This window comes from Lathyrus oleraceus, chromosome 4, assembly GCF_024323335.1.
Source record: "Lathyrus oleraceus cultivar Zhongwan6 chromosome 4, CAAS_Psat_ZW6_1.0, whole genome shotgun sequence".
NCBI classification, from domain to species: Eukaryota; Viridiplantae; Streptophyta; class Magnoliopsida; order Fabales; family Fabaceae; genus Lathyrus; species Lathyrus oleraceus.
In genome coordinates, this window is record NC_066582.1 from 135236925 (window position 1) to 135258177 (window position 21253).

Sequence of the window (21253 nt, forward strand, 5' to 3'; positions counted from 1 at the left end):
TGACAAGGTTTTGCTTTTAAAGGTGATCACTGGAGTTTACTTGTATTCACAGTAAATTGTTGAAGAGGTTGATAAGAATTCTTATAAACTTGATATCATGCCTTCATCTTAAGTAGTTGAACTAATTCATTAAACCTTTCTAAAATTTCTTCCTTCTTCGATTTTTCCTGAAAGTCATAAACATTCCATCTCTTGATTTAATGATTGGATCATGTTTTTTATTCCTATTCTTAAATATTATTTAGTGAAAAAAGTTCTAACATTATTTCCCACATTTCTAAATTTTAATGAAGAATTTGTTAATAAAACATTCATCTTCTTCGTCTCGTGTGTTCATTCGCTCTTGCTCCACACTTGAAGAAACTCCATATATTATTTCAAGAGTGTTCAACATTTCCTTGGCGGATTTACAGTTATGAACGTAAAAGGATTGACTATCATCTAAGGACATGACTAAGAAATTCTTTGTTTTGAAATCAACTTTAAACTTTATCTTTTCTTCTATGGTCCAAAGGAAATCTAGTTTATCTACTACTTTTCCATTTCTTTAGTGAATAGGGATAAACAAACCTTTAATTATAGTTACCCACAATTCAAAATCAAAACTTTGAATGAATATTTTAAATCTAGATTCCATAGTTCAAACCTATCGCCATTAAATGGTGGAGGTGTGTTTAGGGAAAATCTTGTCATACCCTAATTTTTAATCCTAATATACCACATATTATCTGCATCCTTGCATACAAACAAGGTCACCTCTTGGTCCCTCTCCCTCTCACCTTTGGGTTTTGCTTTTGTAGAGATCATCAAACACCTCTTTATTGTTGTTTTTACCGTTGTGTTTATATGATTAATGGCTTATCTAACCACTAATCAAAATACTAAAAAACATATCTTCTTTCCCTTAAAGTTTATTATGCAAGGTAGGGCTTTTCAATCAAGAGCATCTCAAAGTTTTGTTGCTTACTTCTCAAGGAAAGTCAAAGGTTCATGTGATTATTTACATGCCTACTTCAATAAGAAACTTCAATCCTTGAGCAATTTAATCAAGACAAATTCAAGGAAACCTTATTTTTATTTCATATGATCATCCATATGCTTTGAAATACAAGAAAAGTCAAAGTACACAAGCTTGTTCCAAGTGGTTTGACCAAAAAGTCAATATTTTGAAGTCAAGGTTCCAAGGATCACAACTCCTTAAATTATCAATATTTTTGAATGCTTATTTTTGCATATGACTCTTCTTAACATCCTCTATAACTTATTTTTACATGACAAGAGCAAATTATGCTTGGAGGACCATCAAAAGTTTGGAGACATTGTAGGTCATTTGTGGACTTAGTGAAATTTGACCTATTTTCAAGTGATTTTTTCTCAAATTTAAAAGATCATAACTTCTTCAATTTTCAACATTTGAGGATGATTCTTTTTTCACAATGTCATTTAGTATGTACTCTTTATACAAGGATCAAGTTTAAAATATGCTTGGAAGGCCATGGAATTCATTGAGACATTACAGGTCATTTTCAGCCATGGAACACTTGAATTTTTCTAAGTTATATGAACAGTTTTTCATACCAACTTCAACATGACATAACATTGTGGGAAAAAATCCAAATGCAACCTTTATTGGCATATTGAAATCTTTTCTATGATGTTAAGACATTGCAAAAAGAATGGGATCAAAAAGCCTCTTGAGCAGGATGACCCATTGGGTTGAACATGGTGACTTGTAACTGAAGAAATTGCCATTGCCCAAATTATAAACTTCAGTAATATCAATTCCAAGCCAAATTAGAAGGTATTTTGGACCTAAACATGTTTAGTCAAGTCTCCAGAAGTTAATTGACCCATGAAACGCATGATTTGGCTGAGTTTTGATGGATTATAAGTCACACTTTTCTCACATTCGGATCAAATTCTTTTTGCACGAATTCAACATCATTCCACACATATTTGGATCCAAACACATTCCCTATAAATAGAGGAAGCTACTGCATTCATTTCCAAGCTTTGGAGAGCCAAGAAATCCCTGGTGCAACTTGAAAATTTCCAAAATAATTCAACTATCGTGTTTTGAGTTTCAGCTTATTTCAATTTAATTTCATGATTCCGTTAGCATCTTCAGCATCCTCTGAAACTTTTGAAACACATTCCCAAGATCTGAGACCTTATGAAGTTCTCTAACCAGATCGAGCTTCATAACTTTTGATCACCATCTGGAAAAGGGAGTTCTGAGCATCATTTGAACTCAAACAAGTTACCATAATATAGTCGTTCACTCTTTGATGATTTCCCTTAACTTGTCTGGTGTTGATTGATCGTGTTCATCATTTAATTTAATTTTTTATGGCTTGCTTGCTTCTGAACTTTCCCTGAAATTCCCTTTGCTCGATTTAGATAAATGAATTTGGAGCATAAGGTTGAATTTGGGGTGAGAAGAGGATCATAATGGTGATGGTCTCATGTTCTGAATTTACCAAACGATAAAGCTCCGATGAGAGCTCACCGGAGAAGATGACCGTAGTGCTCCAGGTCGTCTGAGATTGGCCAGACACATTAGATAATTGAAATATTCTGATTGGTTGGATTTGAATTGGATTTTGTGCTGCTTGTAGCGCATTCCATCATGCACCCCTACCTGAGGAGTGTTGGATCTGCCACGTCGATTAATGTGGCGTGATCCAACACTCAATATTTTTTCTGATTGAAATTATTTTTCTTTTATTATTTTCAATTACTTTTTCTTTTAAAATTCATAGAAATTTCATTTTTCATCTAAAAAATCCCAAAAATAATTTCTAAAATTCTCTTTTATTTTTCTTCATCTGATTTTTATTTTTTCACATTTTATTTAACTGATTTTCTATTTTTCATGAATTTTCTCTTTTCTCCTTTGTTTTAATTTGTTGAAAAATACTTTTATGCATTTTTTAATTCTAAAAAAATTATTACATGCTTCTTATTTTATTTCTAATGTCCCATAATTTTCTTGGTCATTTATTTGGTGTTTTGAAGGACTTTATGGATTTTTCACTTTATTTCTATTTTAAAATTCATTTAAAAATACTTTTGGTGAATTTTTATTTTATTTAATTGCATTTTATATTTGTATGACCTTTATGAATTTTTGTTGGCCTTGGATCATTATGGTGTGGATCATGAGTCTCATCAAACTCAATGGATCTTGAGTTTTGATAGGGTGAAAACCCTAATCCACAAAAATGGATGATTGATTTTGATGATGACTTGATCAAACTTTTGATCCAATTTGGATGTGATCTCTCTTGTCCCCTTCTTCTTCATCTCTTTTTTTCCCCTTTGATCAATTGGATGGTTTGTGTCTAACTTGTTCATGATGTGTGGATTAGTACTTGATGAACTTTCATCATTTCAAATCTACCTATTAATTGATCATGGATTATTTAAGGTACTTTGGATTGATGCATAAGCTTGTCCTAAGTGTCATGAAGTGAGGATTGAAGTAATGGACCATCCTCCTAGCCTTTGTGCTTGATCATTCCCTTTCTTTCTTTTTTGTGTGACATGACTTTAGGAGGATGATTTACATATCATTTCTCTAGCATGTATTAACACTAACATTATTATTGACCGACCTCATATAGTTGTGGCTTCTACATAAGTCCAATTACGATTGCTTAACATTATGCTAAATTTGTCCCGAAAGCAAATATATTTTTATAAGTGAGATTGTAAGTCTTCTACTCCTCATGGTATTGTGTGAAAATGTTTCTCCATTTTCACGTGCGAGAGCTAGTGGCAAACTTGTTGATTTTATCCAAGTTGGAGACCTTCTCATAAATGATATATAGGTTCATATTTTCATTCTTGTAAGTGAATAGTTGAGTATTCTCCAAAAAATGACCAAACCATCTTTCATTCTGATTACTAACATCATTTACTAACATTTCTATTTGTATTAACTTTTATTTCCAAGTCATTTACTTTATGCTCTTTTATTTTTATGCCATTTGTTTTATGTTTAGCATCCCATATCATATTATTTGTGATGATATCATTTGTTCTTTGTCCATTTGGACTTTTCTTTTATATCATTGTAAAGAAAAAATTAATAAAGAAAAACTTAAAAAGAAGCTTGATTCTCCTGACTCATGGGCTTGTGGTTACTATCCTTGACATCATTGTGGAATTATGGACTTAGATTTAGGATCTTGACCTTTTCTTTGGGACTTGTGACTTGAGACCTTGGAATTCCTCTAATACTTCTGACTTTGGACTTCCTTTGGAGCCTTGGTTAAGTTACTTTGGTTTCATCTGATACATGGATTATTATTTGCTTATTCTAGTTTGCTTGAGGCTTAATCCAAAGGAGGGAATTCTTGCTTGACTTATGTCATAAAGCTTTGTTATTTCTTGGTTAGATCTTTCCTCCCCAAGCTTTTACTTTATGTTCTAGGATAGTCTCTTCTTCTCCACCCTTTCTTTAATTTTTGAAATCTTCTCTCTTTTTCAAAACCTTCTTATTTTCTAACTTGAATCATTTTTCTCAATAAAACTTGACTTTTGTCAAGTGATTTTCAAAAAAAAATTCCTAATAATTTTTAATTCATTTTAAGCATAGTCAGACCAATTTCAAAAGACAAAAAAATGCATAACTCATTCAAATCATTTTTTATGCCCTTTGTGGACTTTTCCCTTTTAAGCTTTTCTCAAAAGTTTAGACATGAGTCATTTCAATAGTTGAGATATAATTCTCCTATTCCCATAGTATTGATGATAATTCTTTTCCATATAAGAGAGCTAGAGGCTTACTTGTTGATCCTTGTCCTAGTTGGAGTCCTTCTCATGATGATGCAAAGTTCTCATACTTGTGGGTGACTAGTTGAGTATTCTCCTTAAAATGACAATATATTTTCATAAAAATAAGTCAAAACAAACACCTTTGTTATTTTTACCACGAAATACGAGGTTTTGATCATCCATTGCATTTTGTTGGTACATAGGCATGAGACTTCAAAAGTCTTGGCAAACACAAAAATCATAAAAAGAAACATTTATTTTCCCATCTCTCCAATCTTTTGCAAACAACATCCATTTTTCAAACCAAAAGGCACATTTTCAAAGAGGTTCCCATGGAGTACCATTGATGTTTAGGGTGCTAATACCTTCCCTTTGCATAACTAACCCCCGGACCCTTATCTCTTTTTATTAGTTTTGTTTTAAAACTTCTTTGGGTTTTGTTTGTTCTTTTTTCCTTTCCTCTGGATATAATAAAAGCGTGGTGATGACTCTTGCTTTATGAGTTAAGTTAATCAATAGCTTAATCTCAAATTTTTACTGCTACAGATCTCTTATTAAAAGTAGTTTTAGAAGGCATCCTCCTCGTAAGACAATTTTTCTTTGAACAAGAGTTAGACTCATATGCCATTTGTTAAGCATGTGACTCTATACAAAGGAGGGGGGTGCGAATTGTGGGGTTTTGAAAAATATTGGTTTAAAACAAAAAAAAAATCTAAATCAAGATTTTTTTTGGATATGCATGGGGAAATTAAAGTAAAGAAAATATGCTTAAAATAAAAAAAAGATAAGGGAAGAGAGAACGACACCATGAGTTTATAGAGATTTGGTATAAAAGATGTGACCTACTCCTTTTCCAAAGAATTGATCTTGAGTGTTTCCAATAATGTGTATGATATTTTAGAAGGTTAAACTCATGAACCCCCTTCTACAAATAAAAATGAACTTTTAGTTTTACTTCTAACCAAACAGCAAACAATGGAATGAAGCGGTTAGTTTTCACAACAAACACGAATAAAGTGTTAAGTTGTTAACCTCCAAGCTAAACCTAGTTTTTATACGGACTTTGTAAGAATAAGATTTGGTTCTACATCTGGTCTTTAGTTTTTCTAATATGTTCTGACTCAGAAACATAGACGTGTAACGTCATCAAATTTTGGAATCAACACACTCTAACTTTGAAGAGATACAAGTGCTTTACAATATGTTGTCAAGTTCTAGAAAGCTCTTAGAAAATGGTTCTAATGGACGTTTGTGCTAAAGCTTCTGATTGAAGAGCCTCTGAAGGATTGTATGCCTTTAAGATTCTCTGATAAAGTTATGAACATTCTGAAGAACAAGATCTGAAGACTCTGAAGACCAGGTTTTGAGGAATTGTGTCAAAACTCTGAAGACCAGGGTTCTTAAGATTATATCAACTAGTCTCTTGATCCTTCTAAGCATGCTTCAACATCATTTTATCATAAGCCTTTGAATATTAGAATATAAGATCAAAAGGTTTTGCATCAGAAAAATAGTACACAGTACAAGATCGCCCTTCCCTCCACTACGCTGATTTTGTGGGCTAAGGATAACATTATTGTACCATTTTGTATCCTATATGCAAACCATTACACAAAAAGGCAACTACATTTTTCTATTCCAATTCTACCCTCCAACGGATCTTTTAACTGCCTATATGAAGGAGTCTTGGAAGAATTGAAGAAGTTGTTAACACTCATGCTATTGAACCTACACACGCTCTCTGATATAGTAAATACTTTATGTGTATAGTCTTTGAAAACACAGAAGAGTTATTGCTCGCTATTGTGTGAGATATTATTTGTATTGAACTTGTGTTAATATCCTTTCTTAGAAGCAATCTTTGTAAACATAAACTTGTAAATCTCAAAGTTTTTTGATTGGTTTCCATGAGTGACTAGGTTTTAGTCCGGTAAACTCAAAAAGACAAAGACGGTTTGTCTTTGTGGTGTATGTAATCAGGTTTTGATTATAGTGAATTAAGTCCTTATTGAGAAGGCAGAACCACCTTGGTAGGGTGGTTTAGATGTAGCTTCGTTAACAACGAACCAGTATAATAACTTTGTTATTTTTCTTGTTCGTGTTATTGCTTTATTGAGTTGGTTTTGAAAAAGATTATATTTTTAGAAACCCAATTCAAACCCCCATTTCTTGTGTTTCTTGCCACCTTCAATTGGCATCAGAGCTTCAGTTCTGGTCTTGATAAGATATCAAACACTTAATAGTGTCAAATAAAGATCCAGTGTGAAACACAATGGCTTCCCTTCCACCACCAGTTGCTCAAACAAATGATAGAGATCATTACAATGCTAAACCTCTAGTTTTTTATTGAGATAGATTTAACTAGTTGTAGGATAGAAAAGAGAGCTTCTTTCTAAGTCACGATGTTGATCTATGAGATATGGTAGTTGATGGTTACGTGCACCCAATAGATGCGAGTGGAAATAAAGTTGAAAGAAGAGTTATGAATGATCAACAGAAGAAAGACTATAAGAATCATCACAAAGCAAGAACCATTTTGCAAAATGCTATTTCATACATTGCGTATGAGAAAATCACCAACAGAGATACTGCCAAATATATATTTGATTCTCTGAGGATGACGCATTAATGGAATGCTCAAGTCAAAGAAACCCGGGCTATTGCTTTGATTCAAAAATATGAAGAATTCAAGATGGAGAATGGAGAAACTATTGAGAACATGTTCTCAAGGTTTCAGACTCTTGTTGCAGGACTTAAGGTTCTTGACAAAGGGTATTCTAATGTTGATCATGTTAAAAAGATCACCAGAAGTCCACATAAGTGTTGGAGACCTATGGTAACAACTATGAAGTTATCAAAGGATATTAACAACACATTTCTTAAAGAACTGGTTAGTTCTTTAAGAAGTCATGAGATTGAGATCGAGGAAGATGAGTCCAAGAGAAAGAGCAAGTTTGTTGCTCTAAATTCTTCAAGAAGATCCGAGAAGACAAAAGCTTTTCAAGCAGAAATTGATGAAGAGTCTGAAGAGGAATCAGAAGAAGAAAACAAAGATGAATTATCTCTTCTATCTAGATGCATTAATCAACTCTGAAAGAAAAGGCAAGGCAAATTCAGAGGAGAAAAAAGGATAGGTGGTCATTTTGAGTCCACTTCTAGATCTAAGAATTCTATAGCCGGTAAATAACTCACGAGCTTTGAGTGTCAGGAGCCTGACAACTTCAAGAATGAATGTCCTGAGATAAATAAACAAAGGCCCAGGAAGAAATTCAGAGGAAAGAAGAAGGGTTTGATGGCTATGTAGGATGATTCAGAGTCTTCTGGAGATGACTCTGAAGAAGAGCAGGATAATATGGATTAATGGCTTACATAGAGGCTTATGCAGAAACGATTCAACCAGAATCAGAATCTGAGCCAGATTCTGAAGAGGTATTTTCTGAACTTTCTCATTCTAAGCTTGAGTCTAGTTTATCATAAGTTCTGGAAAAAATATAAGAATCTTCTGGACAAATATAAGGATCTGAAGAAGATTCATGTATTTGAATCAAAAGCTTACTGTAAGCTTCAGAAAGATTTTTCAAGTTTGAATAAAGAAAATCTCATTTTGAAAAACAACAACTATGTGCCTCAACGCAAGAGTCTCAAACCTAAAAAGAAAATTATTTCTAAAGAATCTACATGTTCTAGTAATATCATCAATAAATATGATAAATATTTCCAGAAATTTCTTGCTAGAAACCTGAATAGAAGCTTGATGGCTTCCATGATTTATGGCATTAACAGAAATGGGATAAGGGGTATTGACTATGATTTTGATGACGAATCTGATTATGAAAAAGATGACAAACCAAATACTCTTCAGTCACATTTTATTCCTTATGGGAAACAAAATGATGTTAGGCCTAAAGGTAGAACTGTTTCTAAATCTAAGGCTAAAGAAAAACCTCATTCACGTTATAATCATGCATTCATGTATAGATATACTGCACAGAAACCCAAGTTTGTTAAGAACTCTGGGAAGACTAACCCAAAAGGACCTAGAAAGATATGGGTACCTAAGGATACGATAATATATATTGCAGATATCCTTAGCAGCAGAGTTAAGATACCAGTCATGGTACCTGGACTCTGGATGCTCCCGATACATGATAGGAAGAAGGCATATGTTCCCAATCCTGTAACTTAAGCCTGGAGGCGTTGTCGGTGTCAGAGGTGATTAAAAAAGGGAGTATTATTGGCTCTAGAATAGTCGGTAATGGTACAATCCCTTCCATTACTAATGTTCTTTTAGTTGAAGGATTAATGCATAAGTTGTCCATAAGTCAATTAAGTGACAACGGTATGAAATTGTTTTCAATCAAAAGTCTTGTAAAGTTGTCAGTCAAAAGGATGGCTTAGTTCTTGTCAATGGAAAAAGGAAGAACAACATTTACAAGATCAAACTTTCTTATTTGAAAAATTTGAATGTAAAATGTATTTTGTCTGTAAATGAATAGCAATGGACGTGGCATAGATGATTGGGACACGTTAGCATGATGAAGATTTCTCATCTAAATAAGCTCAATTTTGTCAGAGGTCTGCCTAATCTGAATTTTGCTTCAGATGCTCTTTGTGAAGCATGTCAAAAAGGTAAGTTTTCTAAAACTACCTTCAAGGCTAAACATGTTGTTTCAACCTCCAGACTATTGGAACTTCTTCACATTGACTTGTTTGGTCCAGTGAAAGTTACATCTATCAATGGTAAGAAGTATGGACTAGTCATTATTGATGACTACAATAGATGGACATGAGTGAAATTTCTCAGACACAAGGATGAGTCACATTCTCTATTTTCTACCTTTTGCTCCCAAGTGCAAAATGAGAAGGATCTTAGAAATGTAAAAGTCAGAAGTGATCATGGTGAAGAATATGAAAACAAAGACTTTGAAAAACTCTTTGATGCTAATGGCATTTCCCATGATTTCTCCTGCTCTAGTACTCCACAAAAAATGGAGTTGTAGAGCGGAAGAATAGGACTCTGCAAGAGATTGCCAAAACTATGATGAACAAGACTAATGTAGCTAAGCATTTTTGGGCATAGGAAGTCCGTACAATATGTTATATTCAAAATAGGATCTCTATAAGACATATTATGGGTAAGACTCCGAATGAATTATGGAAGAATCTGAAACCAAACATTTCATATCTTCATCCTTTTGGATGTTCTAGTTTTATGTTGAACACTAAGGAGAATCTGAGCAAGTTTAATTCTAAGGCACAAAAGTGCATTATGTTAGGATACTCTAAATTCTCAAAAGGATATAGAGTATACAATACTGAGACACTGATTATTGAAGAATCAATAATGTTAGATTTGATGATAAGCTTGACTCTGAAAAGTCAAACCTAATTGAGAAATTTACAGATCTGGAGATCACTTATTCAGGTTCTGAAAGAAAGAATTTAGAAGCCAAAGAAGCTGAAGCAAAAGACTCAGAAGCTCCTTAACTATAAGTTATTGAAGCTCAAACTCCTATGAGAAGGCATAGACAAAGATCTTCATATTCTGAAGAATTGACTATGGGAGACAATTCTAAACCTATCAGAATCAGATCCTCTTTCAAACCTTCTGAAGAGACTTTTGTGGGTTTGATGTCCATGATAGACCATACATCAATTGATGAAGCGCTTATGGATACATAACGAATTATGGATATGCAAGACGAACTCAATCAATTCTCCAGAAATGATGTATGGGATTTGATGCCAAAGTGGATCCTCAGAAACAAACTGAACAAACAAGGAGAGGTAGTAAAAAACAAGGCTAGACTAGTAGCATAAGATTATAGTCAACAAGAAGAGATTGACTATATAGAAACTTTTGCATCAGTTGCCAGGTTAAAGTTTATTCGTCTCTTAATTTCCTTTTTTGTTAATCATAACATCATCTTATATTAGATGGATATTAAGAGTGCAATTCTGAATGGTTACATTACTGAAGAAGTGTATGTACACCAACCTCATGGCTTTAAAAATCCTAAAAATCCAAATTTTTTTCAAGCTTAAGAAATCATTGTATGGTCTGAAACAAGCTCCTAGAGCATGGTTTGAAAGACTTAACAATTTTCTTTTAGAAAATGATTTCACAAGAGGGAAGGTTGATACAACTCTTTTCTATAAGTCATTCAAAAATGGTATTCTTGTTCTTCAAATTTATGTTGATGATATCATATTTGGTTATGCTAATGCTACCTAGTACAAGGAATTCACTAAGTTTATGTAGGCAGAGTTTGAGATGAGTCTGATGGGAGAACTCAAGTTCTTTCTAGGGATTCAAATTAATCAAAGTCCAGAAGTAACGTACATCCATCAGAGCAAGTACACCAAAGAACTTCTAAAGAAGTTTGACATGTCAGAATTCAAGATGTCAAAGACTCATATGCATCCTCTATGTATCCTTGAGAAGGATGAGGTAAGTGCTAAAGTAGAACATAAGGTATATAGAGGTATGATTGGTTATCTCCTATACTTGACTACTTTTAGACCTGACATTTTATTTAGTGTTTGTTTGTGTGCTCGCTTCCAATAAGATCCTAGAGAGTCCCACTTAACAATTATTAAGAGGACCTTCAAGTATTTGAAAGGTACAATTAACCTTGGATTATGTTATAGAAAATCTAAAGATTACAAGCTAGTGGATTATTGTGATGTTGATTATGCTGGAGATAGACTTGAGAGCAAAATCACATCTAGAAGTTGTCAGTTTCTGGGAGATAACTTGATCTCATGGTCCAACAAAAGGCAATTAACAATAACACTTTCTACTGCTGAAGCTAAATACATTGCATCCTCTGGATGCAATACTGAGATGCTCTGGATGAAAAGTCATCTAGAAGATTTCCAAATATATGAGAGTAACATTATTATACTCTCTTATAATACTTCTGTTATTTGTTTATCTAAGAATCCCGTTTTAAATTCTAGAGCAAAACATATTGAGACAAAGCATCACTTTATACATGACTATGTTCAGAAGGGAATTTTAAATCTAAAATTTATTGACACAAACCATCAATAGGTTGATATCTTTACAAAACCCCTTGTTGAAGATAGATTCGTTTTCATTATGAAAATTTAGAAAATGGACTTTTGTCCATAATGAAAAAGATGTTGTTCTCAGAATGTTAATCTCTCAGAATTGAAAAAGGAGACTCTGAGATTTGTTGGCTATTTTGAACGTTTAAGTCTTCTGAAGTGAGAAGGTTTCATAAGTTCAGATGTGTCCAGTAAGAATTTGATTGGTTAAACAAATCTGCTTTATAGATACTGAACAGTTTTTCATTAAAAAGTTATCTACCAGTCTCAAATAGTGGAACCATTTTTAAGACATCTGTCTTAGAAAATTGAACTGTTTCTGACATCTAATTTGACACATTGGATGAATATACCTTAGGATTCGGTAAAATATTTGACGGTTTACCCCTTTGTTAGATTTTTGATGTTTGCTTTATGTTTCTCATGATTTTAAAAATTTATATTCACAGCCACTTCACACACTTTCGCTACTATCACAACGTACACTTTCTCTCTCCAAGCTAAAACTTGCAGAAAACCATTTTCTTCAACAATGGTATCTTCATAATAATCTGCTCAACAATCTCAAGAACAAAAATAAGTTCAACAAAAAAGTCTCGCTAAAACTTAATGAACTAGTTGTGGTTCTTCTTCATTGTAACCACAATCTCAAATCCCTCATTTGCTTCAGATAGCATTATCAAGATCTTCTTCAGGTTCACTTGTTCATACTAAAGATGTATAGGAAGTTCCTGAGGTTTCTTTGAGTATTCCTGCAGAGAAACTGGAAGTATTGGGTGAACTCTTGGTGGATTTTAACAATATGAAGGACAATGGAATTGACCTTCTTCTTGCTGTAAGATTTCAAGGTTGGGAAAATTTCTTCAACTGTCTGCAAGGCCCAGTTTTCTTCAACTTGGTGAGAGAATTATGGGTTCATGCTAAGTCATTTCCATTCCAAGTCACCTCCTTCATATTTGGAAAGAAGATTGTGGTATCTGAGAAGCTTATTTCCAAACTTATTGGTCATGATGGGTCTAGAATAAGATGTGAATAAATGGTGGAAAAAGAACCCAATCTAGATGAGTTGTCTAACGCGATTTTTTCCACTAGAAAACACTTTAGCAAGATGAAGGATCGTCATCTTCCTATGAAGTTTTGGCCTAGAATTCTTCTTAGATGCATTAATCCTAGACCAACAACCAACTCCTCAAACTACATCAATGGTGATCAATAATATATCGTTTACTATATTGAATCTAGAAAGAAGGTTAATCTTCCTGCATTTCTGTTTTAGCATCTAAGGGATACTGTCAGAGATACCAGAGATGGTAGAAAAAAATACAAAGAGCTACATCCCTCTAGGTAGGCTGATTTTCGACATTCTGATGGAGAGCCAGCTGATTGACTCTCTAACAGTAGTTTATAGAAGGTGTGAAACCTACGTGTGTATAATTGCTTAATGCCAAAGGCCTAAAGATTATATGGATTATTACTGAAATGGTAAGTCCTCTTTATGAATTTCCTAAGATACCATCCTCAACAAAAGGATTCCTTTGAAAGATTTCCCTATCTTTTCAATGCCTCATCCTCTGAAAGAGGTGGTAGAATTTCTGGAGAAGTGTCATGTTGATGCTCTTCTGGCAGCTTTTGATGCTATTTCTAAAAAAAAAGAGGAAGACTACTAAGAAGCATTCTTAAAGGATGGCAAAGAAGTTTAAGGCCTATAAGGAACAACGCGATACTTCTGCTGAAGAACCCAACATTTCTATAGCTACTTTTCTTGGAACCTGTGTTCCTTCTGATACTTGTTTGATTACTGTTGTTAACAGTTCATCCATCCCACCCTCTACCATCACTTCATCCATCCTAACCATACTTCCATACTATGTTCCATATATTCTGGAACCCAAACCTATTTTTGCTTCCCAATCCAAAAAACAAATGTCATTATTCCACCACCCTCACCAACTATTTTGAAATCCTAACCTCCACCACCACACCAATAACTCAACCATTATTTCCATATTTTCTCTTATCACAATTATCCCAACCATAAAACTCGCCCTCTCTAATTCCTTCTGAAACCCCTCAACCATCTAACTTCACTCACCCTGATGCCCCCATTGTTGAATTAGATGTTGATTCTGACACTGAGTAAGATGTTGAGCTTTTAGCCCTACCAAATAGAACCCCTCAACCCTATTCTGATCAAACAACCTCTCAAACTAACATTCATCATACACCCTTGGATGAATTGTTTACTCTGTTTGAAGGTGATGTTGCTGGCAAACTCAATGCTCTCACTGAGGCTTGCACTTCAAACACAAACCTCTATAAAGTTTATGCTCTGACCAACAACTTCAAAATTTAGATAGAAGTCAGCTCTGAATAGTTGGAGATTGCGTTCCTAAAGGAAGTCAAATGGAACTTCCATTCCAAAATCTCTGGTATAGTTAAACCTTTACTTTGGAAGGTTCCTCCAACACTTCTGCTTCCTGCTCATGTAGTGACTCTACCTGCTTCTCCAGACCAGAATACTATGGTTGCTTCTAAGATTTCTCTTGAAGTTAGAAGTAACTCTAGACTCAACATGACTGTGGCTACAGAGGAATTCATTTTGAATACTTTGGAGCATTTGAAGGCTGAAATGATTGAGCAGAGGCACCACCGAACTCTATTTATCTGAGAGAAGGAAAAGGAAAATATCAAGGAAACTCCTAGAAGAAAGAGAAAATGGTCATCACAACCAACTTTGGATTTGTGAGTCGATTAGGCAATGGGAAGGTATTAACACCCCTTATGTCTGTTATACTCAACAAGAACCTTTTAGTTAAATTTACGATTGAATGTTTGCTTATGTTAATTGTTTTCTTCGAATGATCAAAAGATTGAAAAGGAAAATAAAAAAGGGGCACAAAAAGGTTTTTATTAGGGTGTTTGACAAGATTGCAAGTCTTGCTCCTACGTATCCTTAGGTGCGATAGGGAATTCAAAGCGATGTAGTTCTGACCAAGACAAAAGATATTTTTAGTGTTTTTTGTTATAGTGTTTGACGAGACGTTGAATCTTGCTCATACATATCCCCAGGTGCGATGGGGAACTCAAATCTACATAGTTCTTAATAGCAAATAAGTGTTGGTTGATTAATTTTAATGAACGGATCTTTAGCTAACAATCCAGCGGTTAAATGTTACTTGTATGCTCGCGTATGTGAGGCTTAAGAATTTGTTTATATCGTGGTAGAAAGGATCCTGCTTAATCGCATTCTAGCGGTTAAACGTTGCTTGTATACTCGTGCATGGGAGACTTAAGCGTTTGTTTGTATCACGGTAGAACAGGCTAAATAATGTTCTTTTGCGCAAAGGGTTTCAATCGTGTTGGGGAGATAAAATAGGTTTGATTGGTTGATAATTGTTTTAGGTGGAAGACGAGTATTTCGACTTGCAAGCTATTACGACTTGGGGCTAATACTTAGGACAATGATTGGACATTACATCAAAGTAGTATTTTTAATCCATTTTCTTATGGAAGAGTTTGGAATATTTACAAGTGTTTTGAGAGAAAGACAAACACTTGGGCTTGCAAGCTATTACAACTTGGGCTTTGTATTCGAGACTATGACTCGATATTACACCAAGTATTATTTTTCTTTCAATTTATTGTGAAAGGAAGAAACATTTGAAATTTTGGTGGAAGACAACCATTTGGACTTGCAAGCTATTACGACCTGGGTCTAACACTCGGGACTATGACTGAACATTACATCTAGGTAGCCTTTTTTTTCCATTTTCTTTGAAAATGGTCAAAGATGTTTAAGTTAGTCATTTTTTTTAGAAAAGAGCTTGATGTTGGGTCAAGCGTTTTTATTTGCGTTTCGAAGTGAATTAAGGAAATGGTTTTGAATAGATAGTGAAAATGATTGTAGAATAAATGAAAGGTGAGAATTGTAATACGGTTGCAAATTGCATCGCAAGGGGAACAAATTCTAATGTGAGGATGCGAACTCTAGCGTGAGGCGTAACTCAATGCCACAAACAAAAACGAATCATAAATTGCATATGAAAAACACAATAGAATAAGAGGATAGAAGCGTATACAAAATAGTTACATCATGCATTCGTCACAATTGGATCGAAAAGGATAAAGATAACTGAAGTGCACGGATCAAGGTATCACAACAGGACGCGAATCGATGTTGCATAACATAGAGACGCGCGATGCAAAGCTACCAGAGTAAAATTTAAATTCGATTTAAATGTAACAAAATTGAATCGTTGTATCTCAACACAAATCAAATCACATGCTGCTAACACATAAGCGCGATCGTCACAAATAAATCAAAACACAACTGATTATAACGCAAGGAAAAGAGGCAATAACAAAATGAAATCGAACGTAAGGAAAGAATGTGATAACGCAATGGATAACATAAGACAAGTAAGGCGACAAAGGTTAACGCGCACGAAATCTGACGCAAGACAACTAATCATGTAAAACATAATGTCAAACACAAACAAAACTACATGCGTAGATATTAACATGCTATATTAATATATCAAAGAGATTAGATGATTGAGAGTGAGAAGGTGATGGAAATATGTTGGACGTGGGTCTCCTTGTGTAACGCCTCCATGTTTTTCTCCTCTTTTAGTTTTAAATTTCAACCAATAGAGATAAAAACAAAAACCGAAATTCCCAGGGGAAACACGTGACAACTTCCCTCTCACAACTTTTTAATTATTTCCTTCTTACCGAATTAGATAGGTTTTATTACTTTTTTGAAATTATGGAGGGAAAGTGTTATGAATAGTGTGGGTTTTTTTATATAGTCAATTGATTTTCCCTCCTTTTCACGTTTTAGTAAAGTCTTGTTTCCTCTTTCACTTCCCTTTTTTATTTTTATTATTTTTTTCTTTAGAGAGAGATTCCACCCATTGGCCTAGGCGCTGTCAAGTGTAAGGAAAATCCCCCTTCAAGAGCCTCTCATTCATGCATTGTTTCTCTTTTTTCCATCATTTTTCTACTATTTTCTTTTTATTTCTTTTTTCTTAACGGGAGAGAGAGAGAGAGAGAGAGAGAGAGAGAGAGAGAGAGAGAGAGAGAGATGTATGAATGTGTCTTATGCGCCAGCTAGCTCACGTGAAGTGATTCGCACTTTCCTCCCTTTTTTCATCACTTTTATTCTTTTATTTTTCATTTTGAATAAGAGAAGGATAATGATCTAAGTGAATTATGATTGGGGCAATTGTGACATTTGATTATTTTGATCCAATGGTTAAACTAATCTTAGTAACAAATATTATTTTCATAATTAAATGTAATATCCAAAAAAGTCCTTGGATATATTTAATGATAAAAAATGAGTTGTAAACAATTAAATAAAATAAAATTCATATCTTTTTTAATAAAGAAAATAAAAGTCAAATGATTATTTATTTAACTCTATTTTTTCTGACATTTTTAGAAAAGAACAAAAATAAAAGGAATTAAAATGAATAAAAAATCGAGCATGAAAATGCGCGAAAAAATAAAACGAAAGGATTAAAATAATCTACACAAAATAAAGTGTTGTAAAGTAGACAAATAAAGATCAACATTTTCAGTAATAAGTGTCCGGTTGAAAAGGCTTAGACCGATCAAAATGTGATCGCCTGAAGGCAAAAAAAAACCGAGTTAAGAAATCAATTCAATCGATCTGTCTGTAAAACTGAAATTTTATTGTAAGAAAAAAAAAAGTTAGATGCATAAAATTTTAAAATTCTCGGACAAAATTGGGGTATGACAGTTGCCCCTATTTAATTACCTTGAACCTTAAAGTATGAACCGTGGCAATCTTCGTTCATTCAAGGTGGAAGATAATTAAATAGGAAAAGACCCTGAATTTTTTCCTTCGAGATGCAAAGATGAAATGCAGAGATGAAGTGCAAAGAAATAAGGAAAACGAGTTTATTGGGATAGGATACCTAATCAATATAAACTCTCGAGTTGATACGTATCAAACTGCAAAGACCGCCATCAGCGAAAGGATACCATCAACGCATGGGTTGGAAAACATCGTCAACTTGAGAGTTATAAAATAGCTCCAACTTGAGAGTTTGTAGACAATCGTACACGAAGATTATCTATTAGAAAACACTCCAGAAAAGGCTCCTCTGGGAGAAGATTTACTGGGTACTTGTTCTTTGTTTGGGGTGAAAAATTCAGCGAGCTTGTTAGGGGAATATCATCATCAAAAGGTTGATAGAAAAGATTCATTAGGGAACATCATCATCAAAAGGTTTATGGAAAAGATTATTTAATTAATGTCATCATCAAAGGGTTTATGGAAAATGATTCGTCAGGGAATGTCATCATCAAAGGGTTGATGGAAAAGGTACATTAGGGAATGACATCATAAAAGGGTCGATGGAAAAGGTTCACTAGGAATGACATCATCAAAGGGTTTATGGAAAATGATCATTAGGGAATGACATCATCAAAGGGTTGATGGAAAATGATTTATTAGGGAATGATATCATCAAAGGGTTTATGGAAAAGGATTTATTAGGGATTGTCATCATCAAAGGGTTAATGGAAAATGATTCATTAGCGAATGTCATCATCAAAGGGTTGATGGAAAAGGATTCATTAGGGAATGTCATCATCAAAGGGTTGATGGAAAAGGATTAATTAGGGAATTCCATGATCAAATGGTTGATGGAGAAGGATTCATTAGGAATAATATCATCAAGGGTTGATGGAAAAGGTTCATTAGGGAATGACATCATCAAAGGGTTGATGAAAAATGTTTGATGGGGAACACTTAATGAGAAAGCATGTAAGGTAGGAACTCAATCAGAGAAATATCACTGACTTAGCTTGGGGATTGACCTGGATTCTCACGATTGGTCCCAAATCCTGGCATATTCTATGTATGCATGTTTTTAATTTGTAATGACGTAATCTTTCACCTCAGTGAAAATACTACACATAATGCACGAAAATAGTGCATGTGGGAATGCAAATGAATGATTGGAGTTTTATGTAATGTTTCTCCTCGAAGGAAATGATACACATGAAATGTTATGATTGATGCATGTAGGAATGCAGATAGGTTATTGAATTTGTGTGAGTCTTTATTTTCTTTCATTGGAAAGGTTAAGCAAATCTGAATTTTGGGGTACCAATGATGATTGGATCTTGGTTTGTGGAACATTATTGATTGTGAGTTACAGATTAACAGCAGGTTCTGAAAATGATGCCAATGAGGATTGGACTTTGTTTTTTTTCTGGTTGCCAATATGGAATGAACTTTGGCTTTTTTGAAAGGTTTTGAATTCTCGACACTCGGAATTTGACGATTCTATGATCGAACGACGGATGTGGATTCCCTTGGTGCCCCAAGTTTGATCCCTTGTTGATAAGTTGTGTGTTTGTTCCTGAGAGAACCTCAACTTCTCTATTTGATATTCCATGATGGCTTGGAAGTTATTTCATGTGCGTAACGACATGATCAATGCATGCCGATTATGATTTTTCCTTTCCTTAAGGCTTCTTGCCAAGAGGTGATATGAAGATGTACTAGCATGATCTATTGACACTTATTGTGAAATCAATAATTTTTAATGTATGGCATGGTTTGCTGGACAACTTGAAAGTATGGGGGAACCCACCTCTTTGTAACTTGTCTTGTCCCAGTCTATAGGGTATTTAAAGGAATTTGCTTAAAATGAAAACTTGGGCACATTTATGCCATACCATGATTTGAACCAAATTTTCCCATTGTCTGAATCTTGTAGTGTTCCGCCCCTGAGTTGACAGCTGGTTAATATAGCACCTCTTCAGAAACCATAAGGTAGTACTTTTTACAAAGAGGTTATGACTAGATACTTCTGATACATGAAACCTTATCACTTCAAAAGACTCATTGTTCAGATCCAAAAATCTTTTTCATGTTAAGGGTTAGAGCTCGGTGTGAGGCTCATGGGTTCGGAATATGGAACCCGATTCATAATTGAAATCATTGTTGAGATCGGTACCACATGCATATGAGTATATAATGTTGTTGAGAATCACATTGCATATTGATTGTGTTTGTTATGAAGTGGGTGAAATTTGAATACATGTGTTGTGTTATACAATGGATTATGTTTGAACTATATTGTATTTAATCTACTCTGATTGTTTATGTGCCACTCATTATATGTATTTATTTCCCCATTTGCTTGAATGTTGTCCATCATGGACATCTTGCAGATAATAATGAGTCTTTGTTGTAGTAAGTGAAGCTAGATAAAGGAGTTGATTCTTTAGTTTCTTTGTCTTTAGAAGTCTTGCTCTGATCTTGTAAAATCGGGGTCAGAAATGTTTTAGTTTATTATTCTATTGAAGTTTAATAGTTCATTGTCTTATGTTGAAGTGTTTAAGAGTTAAGTTTAATAACTCTTATTTTTGAAGAAGTTTTATTTAAAGGAGTTTTAAAGACTAAATGTTGAGTTTATGCTTATTTATCTAATTAGGAACGATATCACCACAATGACACCCTAAGTAAAGGTGAGCCTGCGATGAAAGGTGTCATATGATGTTAGTATGTTCCACTGCATATTTATTAATTGTTGGATGATTTTAGAGGTTTGTCATTGGTGACACCTTAAATTATCGTATAATCCTTAATATATAAGTTTTAGGGTTTAGGGTATTATATAGTGGTATCAGAGCAGGTTGGTCCGTCCAGCCAAGTTTTTGTGATTTTAATTATTCCTAGTGTATGACATGTGTGTGAATGCTTTCTATATAATGTTTGTTCTAAGGGATGTTTGTTGATATTTAGAGGGATGGTTGGGAGGAATGATCGTGTTATTGCTAATGTCTTGACAACCTTTACTCAAGTGGTGCAAGCTCAGTAGAATCCACAGGTTGAAGATGTTGAATCCCATGGACTGGACATATTTATGAGGAATAAACCACCAACCTTCAAAGGAAGGCATGATCCAGAGGGCGCACATGTTTGGTTACAGGAGATCGAGAAAATCTTCGGAGTGATGGAATGTGCAAATGCTCAGAAGATTCGTTATGGTGCTTATATGTTGTCTGAAGAAGCAGAGTATGAGTGGGATAATGCTATACATAGGTTAGATACTAATGGTACAATGATTACTTGGATAGTTTTCAAGGGAGCATTCTTGGGAAAATATTTCTCGGATGATGTTCGTGGAAGGAAAGAGGTGGAATTCCTTGAACTTAGGCAAGGAAATATGAGAGTTGAAAATTATGTCACCAAATTTGAAGAATTGTCTAGGTTTTTCCTTCACTATAACGGAGCAGAGACTGAGATGTCAAAGTGTATCAAGTTTGAGAATGGGTTGCACCTTGAAGCTACACGAAAAATACCAAAGTGCGTCGCACGCTCGAAGATACAACAGAGTCATCATTGAAC